Source organism: Gorilla gorilla, chromosome 19 (assembly GCF_029281585.2).
Source record: "Gorilla gorilla gorilla isolate KB3781 chromosome 19, NHGRI_mGorGor1-v2.1_pri, whole genome shotgun sequence".
Taxonomy (NCBI): Eukaryota; Metazoa; Chordata; class Mammalia; order Primates; family Hominidae; genus Gorilla; species Gorilla gorilla.
In genome coordinates, this window is record NC_073243.2 from 87,711,115 (window position 1) to 87,731,290 (window position 20,176).

The 20,176-nt window shown below is 34.5% G+C and overlaps 1 pseudogene; it reads right to left on the reverse strand.

The window, feature by feature from the left end:
* Nucleotides 1–7,326: 7,326 nt before the first annotated feature.
* LOC101135632 (AKT-interacting protein-like) lies at nucleotides 7,327–9,080 on the reverse strand (annotated as a pseudogene).
* Between the last annotated feature and the right edge of the window lie 11,096 nt (nucleotides 9,081–20,176).

The following is a 20,176-nucleotide window of genomic DNA, read 5'->3' on the forward strand; positions in this document are numbered from 1 at the left end:
GGGTTAATTTCTAAAATATATAATGAACTCCTACAACTCGATAGCAAAAACAAACAAACAAGACATAACAAAACAAGATAAACCAAAAACCCTAATAATACAATTTAAAAATGGGCCAAAGAGTTGAATAGATATTTCTCTAAAGAAGACATATGAGTGGCCAAGAAGTGTATAAGAAGATGTTAACATTACTAGTCATCAGGGAAATGCATCAAAACCACAATTAGATGTCACTTCACATTTGTTAGGATAGCTATTATCAAAAATGAGAAATACAAGTATTGGCCAGCATGTGGAGAAACTAGAACTCTCATGCACTGTTGGTGGGAATACAAAATGATGAGCCACTATAAAAAACATTGTGGAGGTTGCTCAAAAAATTGAAAATAGAACTATTATATGATCCAGCAATCCCACTTATGGGTATATATCTGAAAAATAGCATGAGAATCTTGAAGCGATATTAACACTTCTATATTCATTGTGGTACTATTCACAAGAGATAAGATGTGGAAACAACCCAAATGTCTATTAAAAATGGATTAGCACATAAAGACAATATGGTATATACATGCAACGGAATATAGCTAGCCATACAAAAACGGAAATTTGTCAATATGTGACAACATAAATGAAGCTGGAGGAGATTACGCTAAGTGAAATAATCCAGTCAGAGAAGGACAAATACTCCATGATTTTACTTGGAGAAAACATTGAAAATAGTCAAAATCATAGAATCAAAGGGTGAAATGGTGGCCGCCAGAGGCTGGGTGGGGAAAAAAATGGGGAGTTGCTAATCAATGAACATAAAGTTTCAGTTACCAAGATGATTCAGCTCTAGTGATTTACTTTATAACACTGTACCTGTAGTTGACAATGATGTATTGTACACTAAAATTTGTTAAGAGGGTGGAGCTCATATTGTGTGTTTAGCACAATAAAATAAAAATTTTAAAAAGATGATGTGTTACTTAGGCTTTTCTAAAATAAAAAAAAATAACAACAAAGTCAAAACCTAAGGCATTCTAAGAATTTATTTTGAGTAGGAAAAAAAAATCAATGCAGAGAATTGGATGCTTTTTTCTCCCTTGTAAAGTTGGGTTTGTATATGTCAAAGAGATTGTTAACTAGCCTCAGAGATCTAAAAATTCAAGAATGTGAGAAAGCCACCTGCAATGGCACTAGTTGCTTGAATTCTCAAAGCGGGTGATTCACAGGAACTCACTTGGATGCTGCTGCCAACGTCATGTCTGCCAAATGCCTGTGCATCTTGCTGCAGCTGTACTGGAATTCTTGTTTTCTTCTGACTTTTAAATCTCTCTTTATTGAATCCCATTGGCTGAATCCAAGCTAGACATCTGCTTAAAAGTGATTCCAAGAGATGGAATTCTTCGACTCTCCACTGTGATGCAAGGAATGGTTTAGTGGAGCATGGAAGAAGCTCAGCGGAAAACAGATAATCCAGGAAAGAAAGGTTAATAATTGTGTTTGGAAAAAAGTAATTTTAAGCATGTTTACGGAAGGAGTGTTTCATAAATACATTGTAGTCAGTTCAGAATCAGTCTAAAACTATACTGACTTGCAATTCTCTCTTCCAAGATAGGAACTATCATTAAAAACTTCTTTATTTCTATCCTAGACCTGAGTATACTTCCAGTCACCTGGTGTTAAATGTGGAAACTACTCTTCTTTCCTATCCGTTTTCTACTTCTCTTATTCAATTAGAAACCAAGTGACACATCTATGAAAGCATGTGCACACACACTCACAAACAGACACACAGATGTGAACATGCATTTTTGCATTGCAGTGTGTGTTTACATTTATTCTATCTACCTATTTATAGCTGCTTTTCCAAAGCAAGAACTCAGCTACCTAGAATACTGCAATACATGGAAACTCCAGCTTTTTGCCATTTAGATAACCTTATAAAAAAGTCAGAATTAATTTATTTCAATAATTTTCTGTTTCTTGCAAAGGCACATTTAACTTTTCCATCTGAACCTCAAGTCCTTTCATCTATAACACAGTCCCACTCCACTTAGACAAATTTTTCTTCTATTATTTCCTGGAATGGAATATCTGCTAAAACAAGGTCTCTCTTTTTGCATTTTTTCACATGTAATGTATGGTTCATGTGTGCTGTTTCACATACCTGGAATATGTTTCCTCTCTTTTCAGTGTGTGAAAATAACTTCTACATTTTGAAGACTAGGCAACAGGTTTTACTTATCTCTCGTTTTCACCATTTTTTTTAACTACAGAATATGCAAAACCACCTTACATCATAATAAATAATATTCTCTGTAAATTTTAGTATGTTAGTTTAAGCAGCCATAAGATTATAGATATTGAGTTTAAGGGCCACCTGTACATCATTTTACCCTCCATGATATCTTTTATTCTTATAAATTTTCAAAGATATTAAAACATATTTACTATATTGAAAGTCAGAAATTCTGAAGGAAAACAAAATATGTGTGTTTTTATCTTTGATAATTCACAAAGTGTGTCAGAAATTTTGAGTACGTGTGTGATCAGTTAGGTCACTTTTTTTAAGATATTGCAAAACACTGGAAATGGGAATAGAGATTACTTATTAACAGCCTGTATTACATTTTACTTTGTAGATATTTTTTCTTGACATTCAACAGAAGATTTCTCTAAGGAAAAAAGTAGCCAGATATCATGTTTCTAACTCAGAAAATTATCAGGTAGTTAATACTGGCAACACAGACAGAAAAATTTAAATTTGAAAAGCATAATACAAATTATTTAAGAAGTGAGATGTAGATCATTATTGATTAAGATAAACTAATCATTGAAAAAATGCTAAGCAAGTTAAAGTTTTGAAGTCAGTGACTGGAAAAGATCCCAATTTTGATGGAAAGCAAGGATCTGTTAAATGACGTCAGAGAATATAAAATCCTCACTAATAAATAAAAGTTATCAGAATCACTGATAGGTATTTAAAGAGATCATTTAATTTGGGAGTTGATTTTTTAGAGTATAATTTTAAAAGTTTCCACAAAAACATAATTTACCACATCTTTTAAAGGGTCATCTAGAGATAATGTTATACATGCAAATGAAATGGTAAATTTGCCTTAGTGAGTAAGGACAACATTTAAAAAATACTAAGTCTATAGAGAATTCTGTGTTACAATTGTATCCCTTTGTATTACACCTTAATTTTGAGAACTTGTAGAAGGGAACTCATGTTTTTAAAATATACATAGAAAATATAGAATAAGAGAGCATATATTCAACCTATACTTTTTTTTTTTTTTTTTTTTTTGAGATGACGTCTCACTTTGTCACCCAGGCTGGAGTGCAGCAGCACAATCTCGGCTCATTGCAACCTCCACCTCCCAGGTTCAAGCAGTTCTCCTGCCTCAGTCTCCCAAGTAACTAGGATTACAGGTGCATGCCACCACACCCGCTAATTTTTGTATTTTTAATAGAGATGGGGTTTTGCCATATTGGCCAGGTTGGTCTTGAACTCCTGACCTCAAGTGATCCACCCGCCTCTGCCTCCCAAAAGTGCTGGGATTACAGGTGCAAGCCACCACACCTGGCCTCAACCTATACTTTTTAACAATAAATATTTATATATATCTTAAGACTGAGGTAGAGATTGTGAAGTTGGGATACAAGGAAAAAGAGTTCAAAAATATGTCTTTATAAAATATTTTAAAACATTTGTGAGAAATTGATAATAATATAATATTCAAATACCATTACATATAACAAGGACACAAATATACTTTCCCATATGATGTATTTGTGTTTATGTCTAGCTAGTTACAAAGATGACTTCTGCATTTCTTAACATCCCCAAGCTTTCAGGTTTGGAAACTTAAAACAGCATCTAGGTAACTAGGTTATCTATTTGAAGCTGCCAATATCTTCTATAATTTTATGAAATGATTTTGGTAAAGATCCTGTTTTAAGATATGTGTTACTATGTTTACATAGATTTTCTTAACAGTAGTGATGACAGAGTATCAACTTGGTTGGTTGCAGAATCTAATAAGTGTTTTATGTGTCTATCAATTGGATATATAGATCACTCCCTTTAACAAATCTGATTATACAATAGCAAATCTACCTTATCCTGTATGTGTGTGTGTGTGTGTGTGTATATATATATATATATATTTGTTCCTTTCATGTACACATATACATGTGTGTATCTTTTAAGAGAAAGGGAGAGAGAGAGAGAGAGAGAGAGAGAGAGAAAAGTAGGTGTAAAATATTAAGATATAAAATCATTTTCTCAAAAACCGAAGTTAATAAAATAAGGAAAATTTGAAATTTGAATGGAGCTATGGAGCTTTTGGACAGTTGTTCAACATTCTCACATAACTTCTATGTGCTAAGCAACTTCTGATCAAATTTAAATCAATTACTAAACAGTACACTTTCTTTATAATTGAATTACATTTATTTCTCTAAGGCAATAATTTCTTTTATTTTTCTCCTGAATTGATCATTATTTGTGTTGTAATCTAGCATTTCTGTGTGTTTGTGTTATGAGGGAGAGAATAATGTTTGTGGATATACTGAAAAGATGTTTGGTGGAGATATTTTTTCATTAATTATGTTATAGTTTGCTTTTCTTTGTGTTTATTTGCGTGTTTGATCTTCCTTTTGAAAATGCAGATTGATTACTTAAATAGGTATTGGAACAAAATGTAGAGTTAATTTCTCATTGAAATGTATAGGGCTGGGTGTGGTGGCTCAAGCCTGCAATCCCAACACTTTGAAAGCAGGCCAAGGCAGGAGAATTGCTTGAGCCCAGGTGTTTGAAAACTAGCCTGGGCAACAGAGTGAGAACCATCTCTACAAAATAAATAAATAAAAGTTAGCAGAGTATGATGATGTGGTGATGTATGTCTGTGGTCTCAGCTATTTGGGAGGCTGAGGCAGCAGAATCACTTGAGCCCAAAAGGTGGAGGTTGCAGTGAGCTGTGTTCATGCCACTGCACTTCAGTCTGGGTAACAGACAGAGACCCTGTTTCAAAAACAAGAAATGTATAGTAACAACAAATCAAATTACCTACTAACATATTTACAAATATTTGTGGATAAAAAAATTCATAGCTATATCTAGACCCACTTTTCTAATTCTTTCATATTCACTTCCACCTTTGTTTAAGCAAAGTGTCCAACCAAACAGGTGCCCAACATTTTAGTTATCTAATTCAAAAAGTATAGCATAATAAATAGTCCAAATTAAAACATAACTAAGCTTATAATAGATTTGTTTTGAAAAAAAGATATTTAAAATAATTTTCTGAATTAGTTAACCACTAAATTGCTTGAAAATTATTAATATTAAATACTGGCAGAATTCAAGGCAAAAAAGGAAGCTATTACTAGTGGCTTCAAAAGAAACTGCTGTATACAAGTCATTGAAAAAAGCTTAGAGTGCATACATTGTACAACTATCCTATAAGAAGTTATATAAGAAAACCTAATCTATTATCAACATATATATATGTAATCATGAATACTAGCTTTGTGGAAAGATAGAAAATCAGACATCAAAGAGTTGTCTCAATTATCTCAAAACTTTTAAATGGAACTTGTTCTTAAATTCAGTCAAAATATTTTGCTGATGATAACTGTCAAATATAATGAAAATACAGAAAAATGTATCATAATATTTTCATAGAAAGTCTGTTTTAATCCACTTGATACAATGTATATTTTATCAACTTGTATGTTAACATAGAAATACAAGTATTTTCTCAAAATTTGTCTAAACACAATTAAACAAATGCTAAGTAAAACTGCTGTTTAAAGCCAGATGAAGCACAGGTTCAAATATTACTGATATGATAATTTTACTTTAAAATGTTGCATTCATTTGTCTTTGTAAGACTACGGGATTAGTAGACTTGGCTTATTATTTGTTATAATTGTATCACCATACATTTTAAATGACTTGACAAAATGCTAAGGTGAGATCCCCTATGCTAGCTACAATATTTTGGTACCATTAGAAAATTCTACTATGACAAATTTTAGCCAACTGTATGTATCAGAGGGATACCATGCTTTATATATAATTTAAACCTTAATAATAAAATTTTAAAATTAGTCTACAATCCAGGATTTTATATTGAACAATGGCAGAATAAAATAGTTATTATATATTTCATATATATAAATGTTTTGAATTAAAACATTTCTCTTGAAAGCAAAATCAATGAAGTAATGTGCATGAACAATGAAATATTTGCTTTACACTATATTTCCATTAATGTTTATGACTATAGATTCGATTATATTCTGTAGACTTCTTTAAAGCAACAACTAACAAACACATATTGACCAAATGTCTTCAAATTTTATTCAAAATCATTCAGAGTATACTTTCTACAATTGGCTATAGTAAGTTAAAACTGAAGGTAAGGCTTTAGGTTACTACATAGCTTCAAGTACAGGTATTTGATAAATAAAATGTTAGATTGTGAAGGAAAATAAAGGTTTATAACAAATAGCTTTTAAGTTAAAGTTATGTGTCAGATTCAATGCTAGGTATTGGGTTACAAAATGTTATAAATAATATATGCATCCAATGCTTACTTGTCTGGATGGGGAAATCAAAATTTAGTTTTAGTAAGTTTTATTTCAAGATGCCCCTGAGGATAGCTAAAATGTATATGTTAATTATGAGTTGGATATGAGAAAATCTCAAGAACAAATTCTACTCAGAAAGCACTGATTTATAAGTCATATTACACAGATGATTTTTGAAGATGTGAAAGTGGATGAGATTATGGTGGAGAATACAGCAGAGTACAGAAGAGACTTTAGAACCAAAACCTAAGGAATATCATTACGCAGGGGATGCTGATGAAAGTATCTTCAGAATTAGAGTATCCAGTAAGTGACTTGTCATTGAAAATCTGTGTGAACTTAAATTTAGGAGAAGATTGTGGGGCAGAAGTGAGACTGCAGTGGAATAAGAAGAAAGTGTAGGTGACGAGTTTTTTTTTTTTTAAATTATCTATACATATCTTTATTAATCACTATTGTTCCAGCAGTTTTCAAGTCAAATTAATAATCTTATTAGGGAGAAAATTCAATTGTAAATTGAATCAGTATAAACAAAGTTACTAGGTAACTTCATATTGCTCTGAGAGAAATATGGAACTTACACTGTTCAATTAGAATAGTGTTCTGCAAAAATACTTACAAAACCTCTCAAGATACTGCTACTGTAATTTTATATGAAGATAAGTGTATTTTTCAATAAAGCATTTATAAATTAGCCTTTGCTTGGTTATATTGAGAAAAGGGTAGTTTCCTGCATAAATGGCAAAGAACAATCATTTATTGGTTTATTTTGTCTCTACTAAACACATTAGTCATTTATCATTTAAATACCGGACTTCATTAGAAACCGTTGTAACACTTTTTCTCCCTCCTGCCATAAAAATACAGTAAGTAATTTGCTTAAAAAAACAACACAACACTAGGAACAAGTGTTCTGGTTTCTTCTCACTCAACTAAAGACATTTCTCAGTGATTTCAGTTTGTAAATCAGTAAGACAGTGCGGGCTACAAATCATTGCAGGCTGAAGACTGAGATTCAAATGATCTTCCACTTAGAAGTGCTGAGCTATGGACCTGCTCTCTCTATACCTCTCCATTTCCTAACATACATACAACTGAAACCACTGATTTATAAACTATTAAGTAGTGCTGAATTCTGTCTGCTCTATTAGTTTAAATGAATGCAACTTACCTTTAGCATTATATTCAGAAAAATACTTAAGCCTCAAGGTCCCCAATAACTTGGAGTACTGAACTAGATAACCACCCTAAGACACTTCTGACCGAAGTAATGTATTACTTAGAGACAGGTTTCCAAACCCTGCTGTTAGAACCTATGCATACATGGAAAACACTGGCAGTCAGTCATTGTTCACACAGTTTTACTCTTCAGGCAGTCCTCTGCCATTGGTCAGCTTGAACTAGGCCAGAGTCCAGCAGGAAAGTGCATAGTGCACCAGATTCACCATCTCTTAAGTCGCCACTGTTTTTTCTTCTTTACTGAAAGGCTATACTGAGCCAGGCTTTACCCATGACAGGCCAGCAACATGAACACTTTTATTGTGTTGTTCTTCAGGCTTCTTTTTCTGAGTCAGCATTTTTACTCCAGCTTCATCATGTACAGAAGGATTCCATGGAGAAAAGCTAATTGCATAGAGGTCTTCTATTTTAGGTTGGTCAAACGAGCAGTGCACACCTTAACACTGTCAACAACTTTACTTTTAAAAAGCTGAATATCTTTTTCATACAGTACTGCAGCCTCTGGGTTCAGGGGGCTTGCTGTATCAGTCTTGTAGAAAACTCTCCTTGCATACATTAATACCTGCCAAATATGATTATGCTTCCGCCTCCATTTTGCAAATGCTCTCTTCACGTCCAGCTTACCTGAGGTGGGATCAACTAGCGGGTGAAAGACAGGAATATCGAACACCAAGCGTGGACAGTCACCATCTGGATAGTTATCAGGGATGTAAACTGTAAACTTAAATACGCCATCTTGGTAAAGTCCATGCTGTATGAATATTACTCCAAACCACATTAATGCAGAGCGATAAGACGGCTGCACATAGACGCCTGGTAGCTTCTGCTTCACAACCAAGGTAAATTCTGCAAGAGAGTATTCCAGGTAGAAGGGTCCATAGGACGCATGCGTGCCATTTGTTGACTGTGCTGCTGGGGCAGGAGATGTAGGCTTAGTTATGGGCAAATCATTTTTGGGAATAGAAGGCAGCTGTTTCTTTGGTGCAGTTCGTGGAGGACTGGTTTTCACGTCCCCTGTTAATGTCTTCTCTTCACCTTCAGATCGTTTGCGTACAGAGCTTGTAGACATGCTCCAGAAAGGGTTCATAACGTGTACTCCAAACAAAGAATTTCAGTGGTGTATCATCCAAATCTTCTGTCTTCGGCATTCACTTTACCCCAGTGCCTTCAATGCAGAGCTCCTGGCTGCCAAGCGCTGTCGCGGCCCGACAGCATCTCCGGCCGCAGCGCCAGCCCTGCCCCTGCTTGATCCCCGCCCCGCCCCACCCTGCCCTGCCCTCCGCAGCGGGCTCCGCCCCCTCGAGTTTTGTACATCTTTTAAGGATATTTGTTTGTGGGGGATGGGGAAGAGGGAAGATAGGTAAAGCGGTTTGCATACAGCTGAGTAGTACATCTGATTTGTGGAGGATCCCTCTTCTCCAATATTAAAGAAACTTGAGTATATTTAATATTGGTGGGAAGGGACATTGTATTAGTCTCTTGTTCTCGCATTGCTATAAAGAAATACCTGAGACCTGGTAGTTTATAAAGAAAAGAGCTTTAATTGGCTCATGCTTCTGTAGACTGTACAGGAAGTATAGCAGCTTCTGCTTCTGGGGAAGCCTCAGGAAGCTTCCAGTCAGAGCGGCAGGCAAAGAAGGAATGAGGCATCTCACATGATGGGAGCAGGAGCAAGACAGAGAGGTGAGATACACTTTTAAACAACCAGATGTCATGAGAACTCACTATCACAACGACAGTACCAAGGAAGATGGTGCTAAAGCATTCCTGAGAAACTGCCCACATAATCCAATCTCCTCCCACCAGGCCCCACTTCCAACATTGAGAATAACAACTGCGATGTGGGTGAGGACACAGATCCAAACCATATCAGACATATTTTAAAGAAGTGATGGGGAAGTATTAAAAACAAAAGTATCATTCAGCAGAGCAAGGTGGGAGGATCTTTGCCTATGTCTTTATTACCAAGGAACCATCTTAGCATGTTGAATCCTGTATCTGTTCAAACTATTTTATTTTCACTTTGTCTTCTCTATTTACATAGAACACGAGCAAAGCTTGTGGTCTAAGGATTATGCCAACTGTAGACAATATTTAAAAGTTTGGGCCGGGCAAGTTGGCTTACGCCTGTAATCCCAGCACTTTGGGAGGCTGAGGCGGGCGGATCACGAGGTCAGAAGATCGAGACCATCCTGGCTAACACGGTGAAACCCCTTCTCTACTAAAAATACAAAAAATTAGCCGGGCGTGGTGGCGGGTGTCTGTAGTCCCAGCTACTCAGGAGGCTGAGACAGGAGAATGGAGCGAACTGGGGAGGCGGAGCTTGCAGTGAGCCAAGATCACGTCACTGCACTCCAGCCTGGGTGACAGAGCGAGACTCCTCCTCAAAAAAAGATAAATAAATAAAATTAAATTAAAAATAAATAAATAAAAAGTGTGCAGAATAAATTGAAACTAAGAAACATGATTTATGTCATAAAAAGAAATGATCATTTTATTGTGATGAATATACATTAAAACAAAATACATGTTAAAATAAGTTTGTTTCAGTTATGTTATTATAAAAGTAATATATAAACAATATTTCAAAAATCTTTTTCATACTCTGTGATCCACTTCTCTTCTTCCAAGTGACTTTTCTCATAGTGTCATATTCTATTTGTATTTAAAAGGAAAATTAATCCATATGGTTTCGCATTCTTTATACTTATCTCATCACAATGTTTTGCATGAACTGTTTTCTATCTCAAAATGTTCTAAACCTTTTAAAAGCCTTTTATTCTATGTTGCAGAGAGCTATTATAACCACAATTTAAGTCAAGGCTGAAAGGACTCAAATTTATTTGCAAATGAAAATCTCTTGGGTTAGAATGAATTAAAAACACTTCCTGTTAAAGTATATGTGAATATGTGTGAAAATTGTTATACCAAAAACAATTTTGGCATTTTAACTTATTCTGACCTTTTTCTTCCAATATTTAGGGTGATATGATTGTTAACCAGAAATATGCATATTTATTTGAAAATACAGATAATTTTTCTCCCTTCAGTCCAAATATGGGTGTTTCTGATTGATAATAATTGGGATTCTATTTTGACAAGGTATTTCACTGCTCAAAATAAAATAGCATTCATTAATAGGCCCAAGATAACCTCACTATGTTTTTCTTTTTCCTGGATTTATGAATGCAACATATCACACAACTTTCTATCACTTTTATATGCTCTTCAGAAAGGTTCTCCTTCACAAACTCTGTACCACTGACTGCCTCCATCACTAGTTTATTACTTATGATAAGCAATGTTAAATTATGAAATACATACCTTATACTTTTTTTCCCAAATATATTATAAGATGATTCATTATAGATACTGTTTTCTGCTTTTCTTGTGTTTCACAAACTGCTAAAGACTATGGTATGTGCTTAGAATTTGTACAATAAGCACATGACTCATTTCCTATTATTCCACTTGTAGCTAATTATTGAGCTTTGTATCCAAGCTTTGCTTACCCATGATCTGTTATTTATTAATGCCTCTCCTCTGAGAAGAAGTCTTAATTTTCCTGAGACACAATAGGCACCTGAGTGAAAGGAGAGTTGATCCAAAAATACTGTGTTTGCACAAAGAATATGAAGACTTATGGTAAAATATTCCAGTTTCTTTCAAAGAACAAAGGCCAGATATTAGGAGAAGGTATAAATATTTTCACATCATTGCTTTGTGTCACTCTTTTACTTTCTGCTCCATCCCCAATAATTCATAATGTGGTTAAATGGCACGCAAGTTGCAATTAGACACACACAAAAACACACAGCAGTGAAAGAAAATTTCTTAGCATTTCTGTGGCATCATGAGTTCAAAGTATCACCAGTAGCATTGGCAATGGCTTGAATAGAAATGGGACATAAGTATTTTGATACATACATCAGCTCTGTTGATATCAGTGAACAGCTAATTATAGCCATATGTCAAGGAAGCACAAATATCAGTCAGCTCTTATCAGTGTTACTTCCTTGAAAAAGCAAGCAGATCAACTACTACCACTTTTGGGGGAAAAAGATTAGTACTCTCCCTATTAAACATTAAAAAATCTCAATGTGGATTCCATAATTTATCTGCAGCAATACTGGTTTCAGCACCATAGCTGCTGTATGGGTAACTGTGGTGACTGAAAATGTCACCAGATAATAGTACAGATGGATGGAGGAAAGTAGACATGCCATAAAGTATCTATAATGAACAATTTTCAGAGCAAACAGTAATATCCTCTATTTCAAAATGATTTGAAAGAGGCCAAAACTTTTGAAGAGTAAGTGAGCACAGAACTTCAAAATGCTTGCGACACTTATAACGGTCTATTTTTATTTTCAAGCTGTTGAGGGCTGAGAAATATAGAATCGTTTTAGTTCTGTTCAGGAGGCATTAAATGGAAAGCCACAATTTACTAGGCACTATTCTGGGTGTGAGAGACATAGAGATTAGGTGGACATATTTCTTGCTTCTCCAATGGGGAAGACAGATGCTTAAAGAGATTGTTTTTATATAATGTTACATACATTATAACAGATAAATACAAATTATTTTAGTCTTTGTCAAAGTGATTCTTCAAATACTTGAGCTTTTAAGGATGAGTAAAAAAAAAAAGGCCAAAAAGTTTACCTAATCAAAAAAGGGAAAATTAGAAGAGATAACACTTATTCAGTGATTTATTGTGATTCATATTCTTCTAAGCACTTTACATGGATCATTCATTAATCCTGAAAACAACTCTGTGGGATGGTTCTATTGTCATATCAATTTTACAGATGGGGAAATCAAGGCTCAGAATAGTCAAATAACTTACATAACTTCACAAAGCTAATGACATAGAGGATGGATTAAGAACCCAGGCAATTTAACCCCAGGGCAACACAGTGTTTTGCTAAACAGATCATGGAGAACTGTATAAAACCATTTTCCACTTACTCTAATTATTTCAGTGAGCCATTAAAAAAATTTAAGTAGGCATAAAACAGTAAGGTATTTGCTAAAGGTCTGAAAATCTTCTACTGCAGAATTTTGAGATGATTTAGAACTAGAGGCTGGGAGACCATTTAGAGATAATTGCATGTGAATTCTGCCAGGGTCCGGCTTATGACAGATGTAGAAGTGCGTGGAAAGGGGGATGGATTTGAGATACAGAAATTAGAATTTCCATGAATCGATACTTGATCGGGTGCATAAAGTAAGTAAGAGATGATGGATGGTTGTGTAGATGACATTAAATTTAACTGAGAGGAAATGCAAGCGTAATGGGTTTGGAGTGTGAATTGAAAAATGGGATAGATGTTTTGGGATAAATGAGAGTGAAATGTCTGTTAAGCATTTATAGATATGCGTGCAACAAAGTTCAATGTATGAGTCTGAAGAAGAGAAAAAAGTTTGCAAGTTATATTTCAAATTCCTTTAGTTCAATTTAACAAATGTTATTGAGCAATTAATATAATTCAGTTTTGATACCAGAAAATATTTTCTTCTCTCAAGGATCTAAACATTTATGAATGGTTATCACTATATAGGTGGGACATAAATTACATTACTGTACAAGTACATTAGATTGAAAGGAGAAACGAACCAAAAGCAGAGTAAAGGGGACAAATGAGGTCAATTAAGATGGCAAAAAGGTTAGAAGGAATACTGACAAAATATAATATTATGAATGAAATGGAAATAGAATTTAAAGAGGGGTGAGTTTAACAGTGACGTGCACTGCACAATGATCATATGCACCAATTCTTTTTAATATTTCTATCTTGGTTATTCCTGTTTCAAAATACTTATTGGCAATCTGAGAATGACTCTATTCATCCAACAACGCACACTAAATAGGCCCAGAAAATACCATTATTCTTTCAGCTCCTCCAGCTAGTTACGTTGGTATTCTGCTGCTTACAATGAAAAGACACCAGACAGATGCAGGAAGCAAGACCAAATCCTGGCTTTGTGGAAAGACTATGACTCTAAAATACAGCCTTTGCCAAAATCACATCAAGAAATGTAAATCATATCTCAATTATCATTTAATTCCTTAGGTCAATAGAAATTAGGAAAAGTACATATATGGCAATCTTTTCCATAGAAGTATAATTTAGTGAGTAAAATGGTTTCTAATTACAATTATATTTATACTAACATTTTTAATAAGAGCGAATAAAGACTTCAGGTTATCACAGGATATATGAACAGACACAAGAAATGCACGTGTGTGCATTTCACACGTGGAATTACCAGGCATTTATAGAATTGAAACCTAAAAAATAGGAAGAAGATAACATAAAGTGAACAAAATTCAAATACCAAGACATATATAGTCTATACTTATGCCAGCTGTAATTTCTTACTGAGAAAGATTTCAACACCATGTTGTTTGGCATTTGTTAAATGAGGAAAAATGCATAAAGTATAGCTGAACTTTTCCTAAGAGGGTAAAATTATAGATATTTTCTGGCATATAGCATCTCACTTAAACAAAAGAAAAGGGGGTGAACTATGTTTTATTAGATGTATTATAAGCAACCCAAGAAAACCTGGTTCCTTATGTTCAGTCATGCATCTTTCTTTAGGACATATATTTAATTTTGGTTGATAATTTTATCAAAAGCAAGAAATAAATACAAGCAAAAGTTTTTGTTTGTTTGTTTTTGTTTGTTCGTTTGTTTTTAATCCAGAAAACACATCTGCTTCATGGTCTTATTTATATGTGGAATCTAAAAAGTTGAACTCATAGAAGTATAGAATAGAATGGTAGTTACCAAAGTTGGGGGACAGGGATGGGCTTGCGAGATATTGATCAAATAAAACAAAATTTCAGTTAGATAGAAAAAATAAGTTAAAGAGATCTATTTAACAATATGGCGACTATAGTTAATAACAATGAATTGAACTCATAAATTACCAAGAGAGCAGATTTGAAGTGTTCTCATCACAAATAAATGATACACATGTGAGGTAATGCATATGTTAATTAGCTCAATTTAGCCATTCCACAATGTACATATTTTTACAAACATGTTGTACATGATAAATATACACAATTTTCATGAATTAAATGAAAGGAAAAAATCTGCAATTTTTTACTGTCTGAAATGAGGATATAAAATGTTACTCTTAAATATATTTATTAGACTGAACACGGTGGCTCACACCTGTAATCCCAGCACTTTGGGAGGCCAAGGCAGGTGAATCACAAGGTCAGGAGTTTGAGACCAGCCTGGCCACTATGGTGAAACCCTGTCTCTACAAAAAATACAAGAATTAGCCAGGCATGGTGGTGGGTGCCTGTAGTTCCAGCTACTCAGGATGTTGAGGCAGGAGAACATCTTACACCCAGGAGGCAGAGGTTGCAGTGGGCCAAGATCATGCCACTGAACTCCAGCCTGGGTGATAGAGCGAGACTCTGTCTCAAAAAAAATATATATATATACATACATGTAGCATAGCACTGTGAATTTTATATTTTAATAGATTTAAAATAAAATATTTTGAAAAAAGGTAAACAAATTTGCCTTTTGCTTTTTGCTTTTCTTGTTGCTTGTAACTGTAGAAAAAATTATTCTGGCAAAGTATGATTGTTATAGGAAGAAGTTATAACTATGTATCTACTTTCCAGTTGGTGTATCTACTTTTCTTTATCACTTTAGTGATGCTTCATTGAGATTCAGGTAATAGCTGTGTTCAACTAATGTTTCATTTGTCCTTAGGTTCAGATGAGTAGGTTTTTCACAAAATGACTCCAGAAAACATCCAACAATTACTTAAAAATGACACCTAGATAAAATTTAAAAATATTATGAATAGAGAGATAATGACAAGCAGAAATTTGGATAACACTATAAAATAACCTTATTAAGAATTTATATTTTTACCTGTGTATTTATCTCCATGTCTACTAATCCATGTATCACTTAAACGTCCTCACTGAATTCAAGACAGTTTATACCTTAAATGCATGCATTTATTAGAACCTTGTCACAAACCTGAGATGGGCATGATTGCTTAGACACTCTTCAAATGATTTTCACATCATCATTTTAACCTCAAGTGACATAGCTCAGTCAATCTGAAAACCGACTGCCAAATTGTTAATGACTAACAAATATACAACATGAAATATGCAACATCATCCAGCCCTCATTAGACAAAGGGAATTGGCAAGAGAAAACTGGAGTGACAGCATTCTACAATCTCTCAAGTGAGGATCTAACTTCATTGTGAGTCACGGGGGACAGATGACACAAGCATAAATACACAGATTTTGAGTGGCTTAGCTCAAAGACAAGGCAGATTTCTTCAGTGGTTAGTCCTACTTTGTACATCCACCTTTGGGGCATCTTGGATGCAGAGGTAAGAACTGCATGTAGAGATGAAGGGCACGGGTGGGTTCCCTATCATGAGGACCTTCAAGGGGGCCACCTCTAATCTTGAAGAACACTAATGTGGTTGTAACAACATCTGCAACCTCATTTCTGCTCACACGAGGGTCGCAATTCTCAGAGAATCAAAATATCTTTCACAAGAATATAAGCTTGATATTATAGCTGTCTTATTCATTGCTGTCTCCTGTTCTAGGTACAATTTTTACTACATAGAAGGTGTTTATTAAATATTAATTGAATGAATGAACCAAGATTTGGGGGAAATATATAGAAATGGCTCACAACCCTGTCACCTTGGAAAGATTGATTTTTTTCCATGTTGATTTTCCAGGACAAACTGATGCCCCCACAAAACACTGATTCTTCTGTGTAACGTAAGTCCAAAAAGACTGCCATCTCAGACCCACTGACTGCTCCAGATTAATTTATCAATCTTAGTAGGCTGACCAGTATGAGTGTACTGATTTATTAAAAACTGGCCAGATGAAGATGTACACAGACAAGCTTCAACAAGATGATTAGATAAGTCATCCAAAGCTACCTTCAGACATCCTGAACAAAGCAGACAATTATAACTCAGAAGACTCTCACTGTTTTAAATTACTTTGAGATTTCAGGAAAAAATAAAAGAAGGAAAAAAAGACCTGTCAAACTGACTAGTTCATAAACTCCAACCAAATAGTATACAGTGGCTAGTCCATACATGCTGCCCAGTTAGACATTTAGATATTACAGATATTACCTCCCATGCTCTTACTGGCTACAGCTGACCAGTTCCAACACATACATATTGATTTTCCATTGCTTTCTAACAACAGCCACAACAATTCAGTGGCATACAATAAAACTGTTTATTATTCAGGCATCTGGGATGGTTGTTGAGGGAGCCTACTTAATTTGGCTGTGGGTAGGATGGCTGTTGATCCAGTAAGACTAGCTGTGGCTAGGACAACCTAGACAGCTCACCTTTATATTCTAGCTGCCTCTTATCCTTCAGCAGACTAGCCTGAACAGGGTCGCACAGCAATAGCAAAGGCACAACATTTAGGAAAGACCAATAGTGCAAGAGCTTCTGTTTTTTTTTTTTCTTTTTCAAATTTTGGGTTATGTTATGTTTACTAATATCCCATGAACAAAGCAGGTCATAAGACGAGGCCCGAAGTCAGAGTAGCAGGGCGGAATTGGTACTACCATTTCAATTTATCACACACACAAAAAGAATGTGAGTATTGGACACCTTGGCTCTTATAGACAAATTGAAAAATTCCCCATCATAAAAAAATTCCCATGCTCAGAGTCACTCATGTGGGATGGCACTTTGAGACCATTAAGAGCTAGTAGGGAGTGACTCAGTGTATTTTTCTACATTTTACTATATGATTTCATGCTTTCTCTAGGTGGTAAGTATCCAAACATACAGCGACTATGTACCAACCTTGTCCATTAATTTTTAAAAATTTGTAATTTTTGTGGGTACATAGTAGGTGTATCTATTTATGGGGTACATGAGATGTTTTGATACTGGTGTGCAGTGAGTGATAATCACATCATGTAAAATGGGGTATCCATCCCCTTAAGCACTTATCCTTTGTGTTACAAACAAATTATATACTCTTTTAGATATTTAAAATGTACAATTAAATTATTAACTATAGACCCTGTTTTACTATCAAATACTAGGTCTTATTTATTCTTTATAATTTTTTTAACTCATAACTGTCCCAGCCTCCTGCACCTTCCATCTCACTACCCTTCTCAGCCTCTGGTAACTATCCTTCTACTCTCTACCTTCCTGAGTTCATTTGTTTCCATTTTCAGATGCCACAAATAAGTGAGAACATGAGATGTTTGTCTTTCCGTGCCTCGCTTATTACCCTTAGCATAATAGCATAACGACCTCTAGTTTCATCCGCTTTGTTACAAATAACACAATATCATTCTTTTTTACGGCTGAACAATACACCATTGTATATAAGTACCACATTTTCTTTATCCATTCACCTGTTGATGGACATTTAGGTTGCTTCCAATTTTGGCTATTGTAAACAGTGCTGCAGCATGGGAGAGCAGATAGCTCCGTTACGAATTTCGTTTCCTTATGGTGTATACTCAGCAGTGGGATTGCTGGATCATATGATAGTTCAATTTTTAATTTTTTGAGAAACCTCCAATCCGTTCTCCATAGTGGTTGCACTAATTTACATTCCCACCAACAGTGTGCAAGGGTTTCCTTTTCTCCATATCCTTGTCATCATTTATTATTGCCTGTCTTTTGGATACAAGCCATTTTAACTGGGGTGAGATGATATCTCATTGTAGTTTTAATGTGCATTTTTCTGATGACCGATGATGTTGAGCACCTTTTCATATCCCTGTTCACCATTTGTATGTCTTCTTTTTAGAAATGTCTATTCAAATCTTTTGATCATTTTTAAGTTGGATTCTTAGATTTTTTCCTATGAAGTTGTTTGAGCTCCCTATATATTCTGGTTATTAATCCTTTGTCAGGTGAGTAGTTTGCAAACATTTTCTCCAATTCTGTAGGTTGTGTCTTCCTTTTGTTCATTGTTTCCTGTGCTGTGTAGAAGCTTTTTAACTTGACGTAATCCCATTTACCAGTTTTTTTTTTTTTTTTTCCGTTTTGGTTGCATGTCCTAGTGAGGTATTACTCAAAATTTTTTTCCAAGACCAATGTCCTAGAGAGTTTCCCCAATGTTGTCTTGTAACAGTTTCATAGTTTGAGGTCTTAGATTTAAGTCTTTAATCCACTTGACTTGATTTTTGTATATGGTGGAGATAGGGGTCTAGTTTCATTAGTCTGCATATGGATGTCCAGTTTTTCCAGCACCATTTATTGACGAGACTGTCTTTTCCTGAATATATGTTCTTGGCACTTTTGTTGAAAATGAGCTCGCGGTGGGTGTATGAATTTGTTTCTGGGTTCTCTATTCTGTTCCATTGGTCTATGTGTCAGTTTTAGTGCCAGTACTTTGCTATTTTGGTTACTTTAGCTCTGTAGTATAAAGTCAGGTAATGTGATTACTTCAGTTTTGTTATTTTCCTAGGATAGTTTTGGCTATTCTCAGACTTTTGTTTTTCTACATATATTTTAGGATTGTTTTTCTTTTCTATTTCTGTGAACAATGTCATTGGTATTTTGATAGGGATTGCATTGAATTTGTAAATTGCTTTGGGTAGTATGAACATTTTAACTATATTGATTCTTCCAATATGTAAAGATTGAATATGTTTCATTTTTTGGTGTCCTATGCAATTTTTTTCATCAGGACTTTATAGTTTTCATTTTAGAGATCTTTCACTTCTTTGGTTACATTAATTCCAATGCTTTTAATTTTATGTGTGACTATTGTAAATGAGATTTTTTAATCTATTTTTTTCAGATTGTTCACTGTTGACATACAGTAATGCCACTGATTTTTGCATATCGATTGTGTATTCTGCAACTTTACTGAATTTGGTTATAAGTTCAATAGTTTTTTGTTGAGTTTTTAGGTTTCTCCAAATATAATATCACATCATCTGAAAACAAGGCTAATTTGATTTATTTCTTTATTATTTGGATGCTCATTATTTCTTTCTTATGTCTAGTTGCTCTAGGTAGGATTTCCAGAGCTATGTTCAATAACAGTGGTGTAAGTGGGTATCCTTGTCGTGTTCCAGATCTTAGAGGAAAGGTTTTCAGTTTTTTTCATTCAGTATGATACTAGCTGTGGGTCTGTCATATATGTCTTTTATTGTATTGAGGAATATTTTTTTCTAAATCAAGTTTTTTTTAGTTTCTTTTAATTATGAAGGAACGTTGAATTTTATCGAATGCTTTTTCAGCATCCATTGAAATAATCACATGGTTTTTATCCTTTATTCTGTTGACATTATGTATCACATTGATTTGCAAATGTTAAACCATC